At 42.3% G+C, this 18,595-nt stretch overlaps 1 long non-coding RNA gene across 1 annotated transcript in view; it reads right to left on the bottom strand.

Moving 5' to 3' along the window:
- LOC113748308 (uncharacterized) overlaps positions 1-16,699 on the bottom strand; it is a 45,532-nt gene extending 28,833 nt beyond the window's left edge. The window contains exon 1 of the long non-coding RNA XR_003464261.1: positions 16,483-16,699. This is a non-coding gene — a long non-coding RNA (uncharacterized LOC113748308). The remainder of the gene's footprint in view (positions 1-16,482) is intronic.
- Between the last annotated feature and the right edge of the window lie 1,896 nt (positions 16,700-18,595).

Here is an 18,595-nt window from a genome sequence, read left to right as displayed (position 1 = left end):
CTCTCCTCTCTCTCTCTCAGTATGTCACTGTCTTTCTTTCTTCTCTGCCTTCCTCCCTCCATCCATCTATCCGTCCATCCGTCCGTACGTTTAGGGTTTCCATGATCTCATTATGCGTCTATGAAAAGGGACAGGTAATGAGATCTGGCATGGCGTGGCATGATCACCTGAACAACAGTCAACAGTCTCTATTTCACCCACTTATCTCGTCTAGAAATAATCATCTAATCAAGCGTGCACACACACACACACACACACACACACATTAATATACATTACACGCATGTAAGCACAGCGTCTCTGCATGCAGACACACGTTGACTTTCATGAATTGTAACTTGACTTTAACCACCAGACTCTCACCCTGAGAGCTTACAGGTGGTTTATATTTGATATTTTTCCAAAGACCAAAGCCAAATATGTTGACCCGAGTAGTTTTCTGTGTATTTCCACTCTTAAAAGCTCCTTTGTTGTTTGTCCAAAAATCCAGAGAAACATCAGACACACTGTGTGCCGAGAAAAGTTTAAGTGTTACGCAGTCTGCACCTCTATATTTACTGACAGGCCACAGTGGTGCAGGTTAGTTCAGGTTGTTCTGGTTTGAAGTGGAGCTAAAGCAATTTAAGCCTCGTTATCCTTTCACAGTACAGAATGAATGAGATGGAATATTTTAGTTGTAATGATTCAATGTGTTTTACAGTATATTTCCTAATGTACCTCCAAAACGCAGCATAAATGTTTCTACGCACTGTAACATTTATATAAAATGCCATCATAAAAAAAGACATGGTCGATAATGATGAACTGCAGATTATCAATTTAAATAGCTAGCATTATTCCACACTCCACGTGAAGATCCTTGAAGGCTCGGAGCTTTCAGACGAATTCATTTTCTCTCTGAAAAGGAACAGACCGGCCTTCAAAGTGCTTCATATACATATGACATACAACTCATTTCAAAATTAATGAGAGAAACACGTGGCTCCACACTCACACGGTCAATGAAAGGATCTGTGTTTTCACTGATGCTGCTTATCTGTCAGTGTTCAAATGTTTTTATTTCAGCCAGTATACCAGTTTTATATATTTAACACAGGAAAATTACAAACGGCTCATCTAAAAATCTAAATATCCGCAAAGACGTGGATCATCGGCGGACCTAAGGCGGGCTGAATGACACCTGGGTGCTCTAATATGCCACCTGTAACAGCACCCACCTGTCAATCAAAGCGTCCACGCTCTTAATCCTGCATAACTTTAAGCCTTAATATAATGTGAACAGGTGAGTTGTATATAAATTCACCCTCAGTACAGTTGTCATGAACGGGGAAATTAGCTACAGAGACCAAAACTGTTTTTTGTACCAGGCTGTAAACATGTTTATTTCTGCTGTGAAACATGGGGACTTATGGAGGCTGACTCAAGTGGACGAGAAGAGGAACTGCAGTTTTTGGTGGCTAATGAATGTACTGTTGGGTTTAGTCTGGACTACACTAGTCCTATTCTTTAACCTTAACCAGTCTTAACCCTAAATTTAACCTGGTTTACCTGGTGGGAAGCAGTCAGAGTCTCCATAATGTCAATATGTGCAGATTTATATGATTAATACATCCACACACACATTTATGAAGACGCATCTTTGTTAGCTCGATTGGCTGATATTAAAAATTCACATATCGAACGGCGGTAAACGTGCGACAGCGAGAGGACTGAAAAATAGATCAATGGCGGCGATGGATGGAGCGAGAGAGAGAGGGAGAGGGGAAAAAAAGCAATGAAAAGAAAAAAGTGGAAGAGGGAGGGAGGCCGATCGACTGTAGCTTTGACCTCTCGGCGCACACAAAGCCCCCCCTCCATCAAAAAAAAAATGGTCAGGGCATTTTAACTGTATCAACTGCACCCCCACCCTCGCTCCTGCACCCTCTCAGCCACCCACCCCACATGGTTGGACAGCCGATGAGTTGGAGCAGAGGACTAAAAGCTCCCACAGGGCGAGCGACAATAGGACTCCTACAGCCAAGGGAAGGAAAGTGCTCTCTCTCTCTCCTTCCTCTCCCTCTCTTTCCTTCACTGTAGGGAGACATTGTGGAAGTCATTATTCTGCCCTCCGAGTTGCCGCAGACGCTTCAGGCTTTGACCCGGTGTGTGTGTTTCAGTGTGTGTGTGTTTGCGAGCCCTGCAGGAAGTCTTCCAGCCCCACAGAGTGTGAGATGAGGAGAATTAAGACTTATTTTCCCCTCACACAGGCTTGACTTTTTCTGTGTCACACATTTTACATTTCTCCCCGGACACGCTTCGATATGCACATGAACACACGCCCGGTGTTGAGGCGAACTCGTCCGACATGGGTGAAATCGACAAACACAAAATCTGCACGGCTCCGGAACAAAAATAAAAAGTGTTACATCAAATATTACAGCACTGCCCACTGTCGGTGTCTTATTTCAAAATAATTATGCATCACGATCAATGGTTAATCAACGTCATACTGACTGGTCATTGCGGAGGAGAAAACAGCAGCTGAGTTTTTGGTTATTCAGCAGCACTGAAGTGATGATCATTAAGCCTCCCTACTGTTTCAGTGTTTGCAGCTTGTGTTCATACAAACACTCCCTCCCTCCTACGGGCTGGAAAGGTTGGCTCTTAAAAGTTCGCAGCTTGTCAGCAGGTCGCGTCAGCGTCAATTTACGAATGCTGAACCAGAAAACATGAAGAAAGAGAGACTTCCTCAAACAGGCGGTAACAAAAGCATGCAGTAGAGATGCTCGCGGTGAAGGCAGCACAGGCAGGTTGCCACCATAGACTGCATGGAACAAGGACGTAGTCTCCGTGATGTCATCATCAGAGCGTGGTGGCTCTGGCCGCCGTCATCTTGGCAGTTCTGCCTCCATTGGCTCCAAACAAAGGCAAAGAGGTGGAGCTTGGCCCTCGCAGCACAGCGCTGAATACTTACTCGAGTTTGGACTGATCCTGTTCATCGTGAAGCGTTCCAATATGTCTGTAACGTAATTGATTTGTTTTTATCTTTGTTTTGATGAAGAGCTGCTTCCTAGTTCCTATTAATACACACATTTCATGGGACTGCGTCGTAGTTTTTGATCACATATTGAAGAACATCGAGCATCTGAGTGCGCAGTAGTTGGAGGACGCTGCGTTCCAGCTCGGCTGGCCTCGTCTGGGGACAAACTGAGGAGGCAGATGTCTTCAAGGTCTTCAGCGTCATCAGATTCTGTACAACTAAAAAAACTGCATTAGTTAAAGAAAGTTCTGCTTTCACCCCCCGCAGTGTAAAACGCTGTTTAGACTTGGACCTTATTACTCAAACACTTAGCTCTTCCATCCATTCGTCACCCATTTCACTTCGCTCGGAGTAGCAGAATAAGTGAGTTATTAGTGTGGCGAGGGTTTTGGACCAGGTTTTTTATTAATGTTTAAGTGGCTTTCTTGTTGCCATTGTAAAAGCTGTGAATCCCAACTGCTAACTTTAAAAAAAAGGAGCATGCCACAACCTATGAAGCCACTTTCTTTCTACTCTTGCCCAATTATAAATGATAGGCGCACCTGGTCCTTGATCCAGAGCTTTACGTACATGTCATCTGTGTGATGATGGCAGTCTCGAAAGCAAGATAAAGACACACAAAGAGACTATGAAAGAACGGAAACACTACGTGATGTAACAGTGCGGTTTAGTCCAGCACACTGCTCAGGTGAGGTTCATCCAGGTCAGGTTATCTTTGTGTTTCCAAGCATTTCCTCCTTTGCCAAAATCCCAGTTTCAACCGCCAGTATAAACCCAAGTTAACGGGGCGCGCCAACCATCAATCGTTCACTAATATACCGAGTTTGATGCAGAAATCGTGGCGCCGTAATCCAAAGCGAGCAGTCACACAGACGTCGTAAAGAATGATGCACCAGTTTCGAGGCAGTGCGAGTTACGGCCTCCTAATCTACACGTTACAGACAGGTGAGGTTGGACGAGCAGCAGACTTTCACATTTCCTCACAGATTACCTGGCTCGTGGACTCATGTGGCGCCATGCTCCGGGTTTGATTGGTTTGGAATGATCGCTGATGATAACCGGATAACTAAATCATGGCCGATCTTTTCGTTATTGCTGTATTTGTCATGTTAAACATCGTCATCAGAGGTTTCTTTCTCGCCGCTGTCACCTCTGCCTCCGTTATTTTCCTCCTCATCATCGTCGTCCCCCTTCACCATCCTGACCTCGTCGTCGACTCTCTTCTTTCCGAGGCCTTTGATTGTTCTGGACCTCTTGTATCTTTTTAGCCAGTGTCTGGAGAGGGCCTTTAGCTTTTAGGCTGAGCGGCTGATGGTTAGAGAGAGGAGGGGATGAAAAAGGATGGAAAGAGGGGAATCAGGATGGAGGCTGTAATAGGAGACACGCAGCAGGAGGGCTGTTTACTGTCACTGAAGGAGGACAAGAGAGAGACGGGGGAGTGAGACGGAGGGAAAGAAGGAAGATTAGGGGAAGATGAATAGAGACGGGCGACGTTTCGGGAGAAGACTGACGGCACATGTTCCATATGGTGACAGAAAATAGTTCTTTATGCTTATGCCATCACAGAATACTTCATCCACTGTCCTGCAACAAAGGCGCTTTATGTAACTTCTCTAAATTGGTCTCACAAACATTTTTTTAGGCAAGCTTCGAGCTGCCACCTGCTGTGAGCGCTGTGCTGAAGAGGGCGTTTAACCTACTTACTGTAATCTAACGTAGGGATCAAGGATAATTACACTGTAACACGACAACCAGGGCATACTGTGTGCCGTATTTTAGGCTTCAGAAGCGTAACTAAATAACACAAAGCGAAGATGCTGCTAGCTCAGGTTAAAGCCTGCAAACACTGGATGATTGATGGACTACGGCGAGTCAATGCCGTGTTACAAGACGCTATTTTATTTGTTTTAATAAAAAGTTGCTCACTGCCATATTCATGCGAGTTAAGAGTCCTTTTCTGACAGAGATGTTTCTTTTTTTTTTGGAATAATTCAAGCTAAACAAGGCGGCACGGACGACTTCTTTTTTGCCACATATGCCAGACATATAATCCCCTCCAGAACTTCTCATGATGAACTGAACCCAACGGTACACCAGCAATATCGAAGCCTCGTTTTGAGAAACCCTACGAGACGTGATTTCCGTTTTCAGGTTCATCTGAACTACGATAAATAAGACTAAGGCGTGGCTGCATTTTCGATAATGCACAACAAGGTGTTCCCATATAAGAAAATAATGCACGCAATGTTTGTCTGAAGTGACAACACAAACAAACAAAACAACACTTCTGTATCTGGAATGAGATAATTTGTGTACTTAAGAAAATGTCTCTTTGCTGCATCTCACACACACACACACACACACACACACACACCTCGAGTGTTTCTTCCAGACACTGTTGGGAACATTCACAGAGCTGTGACACTAATGTATGCTGCTGCTTTGAAGATAGCTGAGCAATATGAAGGGAGGGGAGGGGGGTGAGACAGAAAAAGAAAGGAAATTGGTGGAGGGGTCTTACTGTGCTTTCTAGCAATCAATAACAAAAAGTCTCCCAAGAGTAAGAGGAGCCGTTACTGACGTGGCTGTAGAACAACTTCAGTTGTGTACATTCAAAGATGAATACCTTGAAAATTCAGACACAAGGTGAAGATTTCCGTCACATGGTCGTGTAGCTGCTCAGGGAACGCTGCTTTCCGTCACAGGTTAACTTCCTCTAGTTTTCATCTGCTCACCTATTTAAGTACAAACTACAAAAAGCTCAAAAGTCCAGGCTGCGTATTAAATGCGTTGCTGATTGATAATTCAATAATCTATAACGACTAAAATGAAGATGAAGTACAAGCTCTGGGTCATAATTTGGCAGTATGAGTTGTAAGGATGCGGGTGCAGGCAGAGTTCAGGTATTATTACTATCTAAACTATTTTAGACCTGATGCAGAACTCCAATCACATCCCGATGAGAGGCCGTGACTCATTTTGGCAAATTACGGCAAAGCTCGGATGCAGCAGCTATTCTCAGCTAGCATCTACCAATTTCAAGTACGAGTATGAAGTATGCGGCCTTCTTCTACTTTTTCATTTAACATCATAATTTAAAACATTTCCAAGGTCACAAAGTTTCTATTTAAAATACAGGCAAACTAATTCCCATTGTGGGTGGGAAGCCGGTGAGGGATTGTATCTTTATAGCTGCATTCTTCTCAGAGGAAGCCAGTACTGTGCCCCGTCTACATCCGCCATCAGAAATTGTCCACCAACCTCCAAAACGCAACATAAATGTTTCTACGTACTGTAACATTTATATAAAATGCCATCATGAATAAAAAAAAAGACATGGTCGATAATGATGAACTGCAGATTATCAATTTAAATAGCTAGCATTATTCCACACTCCATGTGAAGATCCTTGAAGGCTCGGAGCTTTCAGACGAATTCATTTTCTCTCTGAAAAGGAACAGACCGGCCTTCAAAGTGCTTCATGTACATATGACATACAACTCATTTCAAAATTAATGAGAGAAACACGTGGCTCCACACTCATACGGTCAATGAAAGGATCTGTGTTTTCACTGATGCTGCTTATCTGTCAGTGTTCAAATGTTTTTATTTCAGCCAATATACCAGTTTTATATATTTAACACGGGAAAATTACAAACGGCTCATCTAAAAATCTAAATATCTGCAAAGACGTGGATCATCGGCGGACCTAAGGCGGGCTGAATGACGCCTGGTTGCTCAAACAAGCCACCTACCTGTCAATCAAAGCATCCACGCTCTTAATCCTGCATAACTTTAAGCCTTAATATAATGTGAACAGGTGAGTTGTATATAAATTCACCCTCAGTACAGTTGTCATGAACGAGGAAATTAGTTTTTTGTACCAGGCTGTAAACATGTTTATTTCTGCTGTGAAACATGGGGACTTATGGAGACTGACTCAAGTGGACGAGAAGAGGAACTGCAGTTTTTGGTGGCTAATGAATGTACTGTTGGGTTTAGTCTGGACTACACTAGTCCTATTCTTTAACCTTAACCAGTCTTAACCCTAAGTTTAACCTGGTTTACCTGGTGGGAAGCAGCCAGAGTCTCCATAATGTGAATATGTGCAGATTTATATGATCAATACATCCACACACACATTTATGAAGACACATCTTTGTTAGCTCGATTGGCTGATATTAAAAATTCACATATCGAACGGCGGTAAACGTGCGACAGCGAGAGGACTGCTGTGAAGTTTAACATGGGGACTTATGGAGATATTTCCCCCACATGTCTTCAAACGTGCGGGTTGTTTCTTCAAAGTTTCTCCTGGAAAAGCTGCTTCAGGTGCTCTCAAGACAAAATGACCATAGCACAGATTAAAGAGCACTTCCTACTTGTTCACAAAAACACTCTTAACCTCTAAGGCCGATTGTTATCAGATAACGTGGCCCTGCACTGTACCCAGACCTCACTTGTCCACACAAATACACCCACTCAAGCTCTCACCTGTCGGGCTCTTCCAGCGTTCTTTACCTGCCACTGGGATCGGCTCCAGCAATTGTCAATTATCCGTAAGCCAATCCCACAAGCGATTGACAAGCCAGTGGAGCCAGGGATCGGGTTCAGTCCCATGGGGATCTGTGTGTGTGTGTGGAGTCAACCAGCGACACTACTAAGCTCTGACTTCAAGCAGCTCAGGTTGACTCGAAGTCGATGGGCTGATAAAACCGCCAAGTGTGTGTTTGTGGGGGTATAGGCCTTGTTGTCTGAAGACAGAGACCATGGGAACACATGGACACCGCTAATCCTTTAACTACCGTCAAGAAAACACACACACACACACACACAAGCACAGAAGAAGTCCGTTAGCCTACATGCAGCATCTGTTTTATCCGTGAGGTCAATAATGTGACTCGTTGTTGCTGCATAATAATGATGAGTCAATAAAAGCTATTACATTTACTGCTCTGAATGCCTGCAGTATTCTTTTGTATGAATAATTAACTTTGCATTGTCTAATGACCAATGCTGTTCGAGGCCAAGGCTTAAAGCCGCTCAGTGACACATGAAACCAAAAAAAGTCTTTCTGGGCATCAAATACGAGGATCATGGGGTATATGGGATAAAATGATTTAATCCTGCAGCTCCTCTAGATTTTCCAAAAATATTACTGGACCTAACGGATTCAATCCTGACAGCGCAACAAGTCATGTCACCGGGAGTGTGAAGCTAATTGCTCTTGGGGTTGCAAACAACAAACTTTCACTGGCAACAGCCAGAGGAGTGTTAAAGTATAAAGCGTTAGATGACTTCGTTTCTGTAACACTTTATTGCACAGACGTTACGTTCAGTGCATGTTGGTCCTCTCAGTGAACACACACATACTTAAGTAACTAGTTACTGTTGGATTGTTGCAGTAATCTGATTTCTTGTAAACGAGACGTTTCTGCTGGAGAGAGACAAACAAGACGATGTCAACTCAAATAAAAGGTTGAAGGATGGCTCTTAACCTCATTTTAAAACCTCTGTGTGTGTGTAGGGCGTGGGGCCGTATTAATGTCACGAGTTTAACGCAGCAGTTATTCACCTTTATTGTCTTCATAATACAGGCCTATCAATCAGAGCCTGACTGACTGACTGTGTGTGTGTTTTGACTGAACGCCAAATCAAAGAGGAAACTTTCAACTCCTATCAGATGACTGCTGGGAGAGGAGGGGGACGCGGAGGAGCAGCAGAAGGCGAACGCGGGATGAGGGAGATTATTATTTTCCTCTACTTTGTGCATTTAGTTGTCCTTGCAGAGGAGAAGTGGAATGAAAAAATAAACTGCCACTTCTGCTTATGAACAGAGAATGGAGACATTATGTTTACTCTTCGAGCACAGCATCGTGCGCCGTCCTTGTTCGCAGCGGTTCATTTGGGATTCGTTGGGTGAGGAGGCTCTGAGGTTTCAGGGCTGCCATGTGCACGGCAAAAATCTGATTTCTACCATTCGATGAAATAAAATACAGCAAGGTACTTTAATCAAAGACACCCCTAGATACTGATGGTGGTGCGCTTAACCACAGCTGATGACAGATTTTATGTAAGTACACTTGAATATCTATTGATGCAGTTTTGATGATATGAGGTAAATTACCCCAAATTTCCAGTTAATTCCCATAATTCCTCACATTATTATACGTTTTCTGATATAAAATATCGTTTTATAGTCACAGCAGACATCATATTACACTGCTGTGATCAGGCAAGAAGCTTCACAATAAAGCAGTCGATGACACCAATTGGCTCAGAGTGTTGATACTGTATCCAGCTCCACGATCCTTGAAAACTTCACCAAGTACCACGGCCTCCCAGACATGTCCTATTGTCAACAGCTCCACCTTGAGAACAGCGGCTCTGAGAAGCATCCAAGGTTGGATGAAACAAAACAAAACAAAATAAAAACAGAGCTGGAGTGGAGGAAGAGAGAAACGAGGAGGAAAGACACAAATGAATGCAACAGAAGTGAATACAGTTTTCCAAGGCCGCTCAGATTGGATCGATTCAGCGCTGAATGAGGACTGCTCTTTGTCTTCTCTCAGATATTTTGATTGGATTTCACATGCTCGTACACTGTACGTTTTTCAGAGTGATCCAACATCAACATCAACATCCCTCCCCTCCCACTAGCCACACCTACAAACCATGATTCCTGAGTGTTAGAGGGAAGTGAAGTTGCAAGATAAATAAAAAGAAAACAAACAAATAGGATAAATAATTAATGGTAAATAAGCAGGAGTATTTCGACATACAGACTCTGTAACCAGGGACGTCACTAGGTTTAAGAAACTGGGGTGGCTTAGCCCATAGAGGAGAAAAGTTATTGCGCGCGCTATCCGCGCGGCGAAAACATTTTCAGAGCACCAATTAAAGCTTTGTCAATCAATTGATTAATCTAAGACGATGACGCCTCCATACACCTGCAGCTGCTTTACCAGCTAAACAACACCAGTTAAATTGTGCTAAAATACAAATAAAAACAATTGCAGGTGCCATACATACCTGCACAAAATGAAGAGGGCAAGTGTTTCATAACTCATCATCATGGAAACACGCGCAAATGTGGCCAGGACCGGCGCTGGCTGGGGGAAAACGTTTATCCACGTCTGTTACCAGTAACGAGTTATTTCTACAACAGAGTAATTACGTTACTAACGCAGGTACTTTTTTGGAGGAGTAACTAGTAACTATGGCTAAAGAAAATGGAAAAAAAATCCCAATATACATTATTCGACCCGGGTGCCCGCGGTTTCGGGCCGGCCCACGCATCACTAGTGTGGAGTCGAATCTTGGGAGTTCGCCCCGGAGAAACTACTTCGGCCCTGGAGAAGACGGATCTCCCCTGTGTTTCCCGACCACGGTCAGGAAACGAATAGCGGGAATGGTTAACAGAAGTCATCTGAAAGTGGAATGGATTGTATAATGACGCACTGAAGGGGCTGAAGTAACTGTCTGTAACTGACAGAAACAGACAAAGAAAAGAGGGCGGATACTTCAATTTAAGGCTCTCAAAGTATTTCAAGAAAGGTCCCCACACCTTTTGGAACTTCTTGCTCGAGTCGCAAACTGAATAACGGATCTTTTCAAGGTCTTAGACAGGACATAATGTCCCTTAACCACTGAGCGTGTGTGGGCGGGGCAGCGTGCGGCTTTAGGTTGGAGCCAGGCGCATGTCATCCTCGCCGGTGGTGCCGAAAAGGGAAATCAGTGGGTTTGGGTTCTAGCTCAAGGTTAAGAATAAGTGACAAGGTTTGGAAAACATCTATCGCCGAGACTCCAACACCTGCCTGCTGGTGGTCCATCACGTCTTGAAGTAAACTATCAAAACTTGGCACTCGGCACGTTGTCAGGATTCAAGGACGGTGTGTTAGAAACTTACTTGAAAACATGTTTTTGTGGTTTTGTTCTGCATTTTAAATGGAAAGATTTTCTTCTATATGAATATATATATATGTTTCTTTTGTGTTGCAAAGACATTCTGACATCTTTATAGACTAAAAAGATGAAGAAGAAAAAATAACGGACAGATTCTTCAAGGACAAAAACAACTAGCCCCAGCAACCGCGTTACTGAACTCGTGATGACCGTGAGGACCCGACTTTATGGACGGCATCCTTACAAAAGAGCGAGCACACAATAAGAGCTTACAGGCTATTCACGCGTCTTCTAAACAGCAACCTGGATGTTAAACTTGCTGCAATGCAGCGGCGACATCAGCGGCATATACGAATGAGCACAAAACTCAAAAAGTCACAAGGGTGAATGGAGAGGACGTTTTCTTTTCGTTTCTCAAGTGTTTGCCTTTTTTTAAATTCACACGTATGAACTCAAAATCTTATTTATCATTAAAACTAGCAGGAATCAGGCAGAGGTGCTCTTTAATTCACTGGAATTGGCTTCTTGCTCGCGTCTTTCTCTGGCTGACCCGGCCTAATTATCCATGTAATGATATAACCCAGGGGGGAAAGGGGATCTCCCCCTGTCTCACACACACACACACACACACACACATAAACTGGGCCTCCCTGTTCCCACAGAGGACCAAAAAGCCTCCTGCTGAAAGAAGCGATGGAAGGGGGACGAATTTCACCTGCTAATTAGACTCGACCCCGCCTCGTACTCACAGCGTGGAAACGAGCGGACCATGAGAACAGAAGATTATAGGAGAGGAGAGGAGAGGCGCAGTCTGTCCAAAAGAAGTTAACGCCGGCAGCAAGCGCTGCATATTTTCAGACTCACGACAGCCCACACGTGACGCCCCTCATGCTCCGTCCATTCTTTATTTTCTCAGTGGCCTACAAACGTTCTCTTACAGCACTAAATCGTACACACTGGACCTTTAAAGCCAGCCTTTACTGTAGTATCTCCGCAACTTCTTGCTGTGACTGTTACTGTAGATGTTCATGGTCACCAGACGATGATCGGGAACAATTTGGTTACCCCTCAATCTCAACATTAGACAATTTATCTCATAGTCTAATAAGCAGATCACCAATGATGATGAACGTTCATGAAGATCTGATATAGTGACAGCCTTCCTACAAAGAAAAGGGAGGCACCTGAACTTCAACCGGCTCCTTCGGATGTGAAGGAGCTCCCTCTGGATCTCCTTTCAGTCCTGTCATCTGCATTGTTGTCGAGAGATTAAGTGTGTCGCCTTAAGTTTAATTAAAATTAATTTTAAGAATGTAAATATAAATAATCAAACGCACCGTGCATTGTGTTACGTTCCAGCTCTTTTGTACTACAGTGCAGTACACATCCATCAGCGGGCCTCTGACGGCTCAGACCTTTGAACAGAGGCAGGTCAGAGCGATTATATGAGATCGATAGCAGCTACAGTGAACACACACACACACACACACACACACACACACACACAGTGCTCATGTGTCTCGCTCCAACATATTTATCACTGCTGTGTTTGACAGTAGCTGTGAATCAAGTTTGTGTACGTTCAAGTTCATTTTGTGTCTTATATTTAAGAAAAACAACAAAACTAACACAGACACAGGTCTCTTTAGGAAGTATGATCACAAACAAGTGTGTTTTTGTTTATTTCCCACATGCTTCTCCTCTCGTTTCTTTGTCAAAGGAAATCAATCCACAAAAACTGTATGACGGGGGTTTCTTTTTTTTTTCCTCTCTCTCTCTCTCTGTGGCTGTGTGAAATCGAGGAGAAGACACTGGCAGCAGGAACGTTCTGGCACGTTTTCAAATGATAAAACATTTGAACTCATTAAAATGACAGTGAGGCAGAAACGGAGCAAAACGCGACCCTAACTGGTTTTCTAAAGAGGCGCGCTGCTTCAGGTGGGATTCAGCAACTGGATTTATTTGGTGATTTTGAAATTATCTCAGCATGTGGCTTCTTGTTTATATTTTCACGAACCAACAGGGTCTCAGCTGAGTACAGCTGAGCAGGGTTATAGTTTTAACAGTAGACCGCCAAAAACAACGCACAGGTCGAGGCGACTTGTTTAAGCTGATGAGTATTTGCTCCTTTGTGACCTGAGGCTTCATGTTTTAAAGGGTACACAAATCTGTCATGTCAAGGTTACATATCTGGAGTTCGCTCCTGCTACAGTCGCTGACAAAACCAGTAATTTTACCTCGCAGGTGATCATAAAACACTTCAAACCAGACACAAACTGAAGACAACCTACCAGCTTTGTCAGTCTTTCTGGTGCTTGTTCAATCAAAATAAACCATTAATATTCACAAAACTGGCTGCAATGGCAAACGACAAAGTACGTCCACTAAAAGTGTTTGTTTTTGCTACTGACAGACTCAGACAACGTTATGGAAAGGATCCCTACAGAGATAAACGTTATATCGCTCCATCAACCATCCTAACATCATAACTTATTTAATAAAAATAAACACTTTGATAAAAACTTTACACTGTTCCAACAATCACTGTTTTGGTTGAAATAAATTAAATAAATTCATCGACGGTGCTGTTCTAATTAGTCTGGAAATACAGTCATTTTAACATTTTTGAGTTTTAGTGAAACATCTAAGACTTTTTCTATCATAACAAATGGTTTATTTCTCACAAGATTGTTCATAAATTAAAGTAAAAGTCCATGTTAGTGTGCACAGCTTTCCCATGATAGGAAGCGTCTCCTGTCATGAGCTACAATCAAAGCGGCATACAGGTATTATTTAAGCCAAAGGTTGCTTTTTCTAATAATAATAATTTAAAAAAATGACGTCCAAATCATGAATTGAAGAACTGTTCCACTTGAATTCGGCAAAGTTATCCTGTGAAACCAAAACATTGTGTCATCTGTGTGCCTCTCTGATCATTACACCTCACCACAGACAAAACATGTCAGGATTAATAAAGTGACAAAAGCAATACTATCAGAAAGAATGTCAGGATTAATAAAGTGACAAAAGCAATACTATCAGAAAGAAACCCGCGTGGACTCACAGTGAAGTTTTGAAAAATGAAGACTGAATACTACAGAGTGTGTGTGTGTGTGTGTGTGTGTGTGTATACGGACAGAGGAGAAGCGACATTTATTGACAGCGGCTGCTCGGCTCGATAAGAGGAGGCATAAAATCAATCAACCTGATTGGTAGACAAGAGGGACGGATGAGGGGAGTACAGAGGGCTAGAGAGGAAGTCATCCAGCACAAAACAAGAAGAAGAAGAAGAAGAAGAAGAAGAAGAAGAAGAAGAAGAAGAAGGCTAAATATAAAAAATAAATATTGGATGATGCTGCCTCTTTGGACCTTGAACAGTGATTTAAATGAAGCGGCCTTGGAAGTTTGAAGAGGAAACTTGTCTTTGGTGAAACTGCCAACAACTGAAACAACGACAAAAGATTGGAAACTACAAGTTTAATATGAGATATGCTTCAAATAAGTAAAAAATACAATACTTCTCTCTGGGTTGTATTTGAAGTAGCCTAAAATAAAAAATACCCAAGGACAAGAGTGCTTCCATCCACTGAAAATAAAGGAGTAGAGACCGGAGTGAGCTCACTTTAACAAACACTTCAAATATAATTCAGTGTCAGTGATTTAGTTGTCGGTGAGAGAAAAAGAGGAATGAGCTGATGGCTAACAGCACGGCTCAGGAAAACAACAAACAAAAACGTCAGCTTTCTGCCACCGGCACTTGGACTGCGTTCAGCATCGAGACGGGGGATACACGCTAATCAGATTAGTTTGTTTCTGCACTTGTAAGAGGAGACAGTCAGCAGAGTGATGCACAGTTTGTGTCCCATATTCAGCCTCCAGCACCAACAAACCAAACCAAAGAGGCGATCACCTCTGTGCTGTGACAGTGGCACGTTCATATCAATGCATGCATCAAACACATGACTTACTTCAATCTGCACTACATCTGTACAGACGACGCTGTGACTTTCATTAATTTCCTACAATCTAATTTACTCTATATAGTTTTTTATCTCCATTTCTTATTTCTATGAAAAATGTTGTTTTACGTTTGTGTCTTTGCACAGATGGTGGATGATCTTTGCATTTCTATTTTTCTAAATTGTATGTTTGCTGAGTTAAAGGTTCATTTTAATGTTTGTTTGCTGTGTCTCATGCTGTTACTGGATGCCTCAATTTTCCTCAGGATGGAAAATCTACAAAGAGATCTACAAAGCTAAAAGACTAGAAAACATGAGGACTACAAAACAGAGACTAGAAAACATGAGGACTACAAAACATGAGGACTACAAAGCTAGAAGACTAGAAAACATGAGGACTACAAAGCTAGAAGACTACAAAATATGAGGGCTACAAAGCTAGAAGACTACAAAACAGAAAGACTACAAAACATGAGGACTACAAAGCTAGAAAACTACAAAACATGAGGACTACAAAACATGAGGACTACAAAACATGAGGACTACAAAACATGAGGACTACAAAGCTAGAAGACTACAAAACATGAGGACTACAAAGCTAGAAGACTACAAAACATGAGGACTACAAAGCTAGAAGACTACAAAACATGAGGACTACAAAGCTAGAAGACTACAAAACAGGAAGACTACAAAACAGGAAGACTACAAAACAGGAAGACTACAAAACAGGAAGACTACAAAACAGGAAGACTACAAAGCTAGAGGACTGCAAAGCTAGAGGACTACAAAACAAGAAGACTACTACAAAACAGGAAGACTACAAAACAGGAAGACTACAAAACATGAGGACTACAAAGCTAGACTACAAAACATGAGGACTACAAAGCTAGAAGACTACAAAACAGGAAGACTACAAAACAGGAAGACTACAAAACAGGAAGACTACAAAACAGGAAGACTACAAAACATGAGGACTACAAAACATGAGGACTACAGAGCTAGAAGACTACAAAACATAAGGACTACAAAGCTAGAAGACTACAAAGCTAGAAGACTACAAAACATAAGGACTACAAAGCTAGAAGACTACAAAGCTAGAAGACTACAAAACAGGAAGACTACAAAACTAGACTACAAAGCTAGAAGACTACAAAACAGGAAGGCTACAAAACATGAGGACTGCAAAATATGAGGACTGCAAAATACGAGGACTGCAAAATATGAGGACTGCAAAACAGGAAGACTACAAAAGTAGAAGACTACAAAAGTATCCTTCTTATAGCCTCAGGCCTACATACTGTGCTCAGCTCAGTAAACATTATACAGCACAGGTGTACAACACAGGTGTACAGCACAGGTGTACAACACAGGTGTACAACACAGGTGTACGGCACAGGCCTCCTGCACAGCCTCATTCACAATTCACACACAGTCAACAGGTGATTCAAGGACCAAACATGCAAATGTCAGATTATTCAAAGCCTCGACAGCAGACAAACCACACAAAGGGCATTATAACCTCCACACGACAGCAAAGGAGTTAAGTACACAAACATTTAACCAACAGGAAGGAAAGCTAACAAACAGAGTGTGACTCACATTTGTAGTTCATTCTTCTTTCTTTCATGAAGGCGAAGCATCCATTACCGTCCATCTGCACTTGTTTATTTGTTGTTTTGACAGTCAGTCAGTTTGTTTCTTTGTTGACAGAGCTCTAGAGGAAGTTTAGTTCACAGTTTGATGGCAGTGTCCGCTCTGGTTTGTTTGTCCAACACTAAACTACCTGAAATCAAAGGACATGAGTTTCACCTGGCGGCGTTCACCGAGGGAGGGTGCAATACTCTGTTTCACCACACACGCTTTGCCAACATGGGCCAGCCGTTACAACCCAGGGAGGCGCTGTTTCACCCATTTAAGGAAAAGGGTGAAAAGCATGAAAATAAATGCCTGTTATGTTATAAAGAAAACGATTAAAGATGAGTACTGACTTACGTTAACTCCCAAGATAAACCCCAAAATGAATTTTAGTCTTAGTCAGTCTCTCTCTTTTTTTTAACTTAATGTTTGTTATGCACCAAAGACAAATTCCCTGTATGCATACCAGGACCTGTACTCTGCATCTTTAAATGTCCTTTCACTCACACTAAATATTAGCAACACACATAATTAAACACATTATTTACAAATATCTGCAAAACAGAAAAAAACAGGATGCAGTCACATCCTGCACTGCTTGTTTCTTCTATTGACGTTCACATGTTCATAATTCTTGCGAATTAATTTGCAGCCCCACAGTGAAATGGAGAATTCTGCAGTGGCCTTGAGTAAACAGAGAAAACTGTGGGCGCGTGCATACATTGTTCGTGAGTACTCCAGATGACGCCCTTACAATCCAAGTCTTTCAGGCTCAGATTGTCTTGTATTGTATTGTATTTGATTCTATTATGTGTCAAGACATTGATGAGAGTGACAAAGAAGTGACAAGACCGGACCGGAGGACAGATGGGATAAAGTTTCTGCACAATTTCCCTTGTCTGGGGGGGGGGAAGATGTAGACTGGAGGTGCTTGAAAATATATAATAATAGAAGAGATGGAGAAAGAGCAGAAAAAACAACAGGAAACATATTTTAGAGGTTGAAACCTTCCTTAAATTTTTTCTTGTTTGTGCTAATGCTCGCTTCCAAATTCCCTGTTGGTGAGTGTGTGATGTGTGTGTGTGTGTGTGCATCCATCCTTAAAATATCTCCCTTTGAAACTCAGGCCATAATGAGATAGCCCTTTGTACGGACAAAAGAGGAGCACCAAAGAAAACAAACAATGTGTAGTGAGTCAAACAATTGGTGGCAAATAACAGCAATTTCACAGCTAATTCGTAGATTTCACGTGTGGATGCCTCCATCACCTCCCTCCATTTAATGCTGTGAATAGAGACACACTGACATTACAACCGTGAGACAAGACTCAGTGTTGTGTGTGTGTGTGTGTGTGGTGGGTTGAGGTCTCAGGTCTAATGAGTTAAGCCTGGTTTGAGTGTCAGACCTACTGCTGGGCAAAGAAATGTGCAGGGACACACACATGCTCTGTTGTTACTACAGGTGTCAAAATGACTGTCGCTGAGAGCCGATTGCTAATTGGTGAACCAGAGTGTGTAATTATAATGCACAGCTCATATGAAATCACAGTATATTCCCCCCCAAAACTTAATTTTCTACTTTGGGAAAAGACTATCTTTTGAATTGTGATTTAAGACCCATAAATAAACATTAAGGAAACATTTGGGCTTGATTTTATTTAAATTTAATTGAGATTATGTTGCATTTGTTGGTGGTTTTCACTCTCCCGTGGTGACTCCAAAACAAGGTGAGTGTCTATGTTACATTACATCTACTTGATCTGAATGAGAGCAGTAAACAGGAGCTAGTGAAAAAAAATGGTATGGAAAAACAAGCAGCATTAGTTTGCTGAAGAGTAAAAGGGGGGAACAAGAAGGGGCCCAGGATTGAACCCTGTGGAACGCCAGTTACATGGTTTGACCTTTAAATGTCACCCGGCCGGAGTAACCAATCAGGTAGGAGGAAATAGATGGAGTTCAGTGCCTGAGGGGTCTAATTTGGAGAACCTGGAACCAGGAATAACTTTTTTTTTTTACACCCGGTTTTAGTTTCTGTGCTTAGGTTTCTGTACAGATTACGTGAATTAAATTAATAAGTG

Source organism: Larimichthys crocea, chromosome XIX (genome assembly GCF_000972845.2).
Source record: "Larimichthys crocea isolate SSNF chromosome XIX, L_crocea_2.0, whole genome shotgun sequence".
NCBI classification, from domain to species: Eukaryota; Metazoa; Chordata; class Actinopteri; family Sciaenidae; genus Larimichthys; species Larimichthys crocea.
The sequence above is the reverse complement of the archived record's forward strand: the minus strand, read 5'-3'. Positions and strand labels throughout refer to the sequence as shown.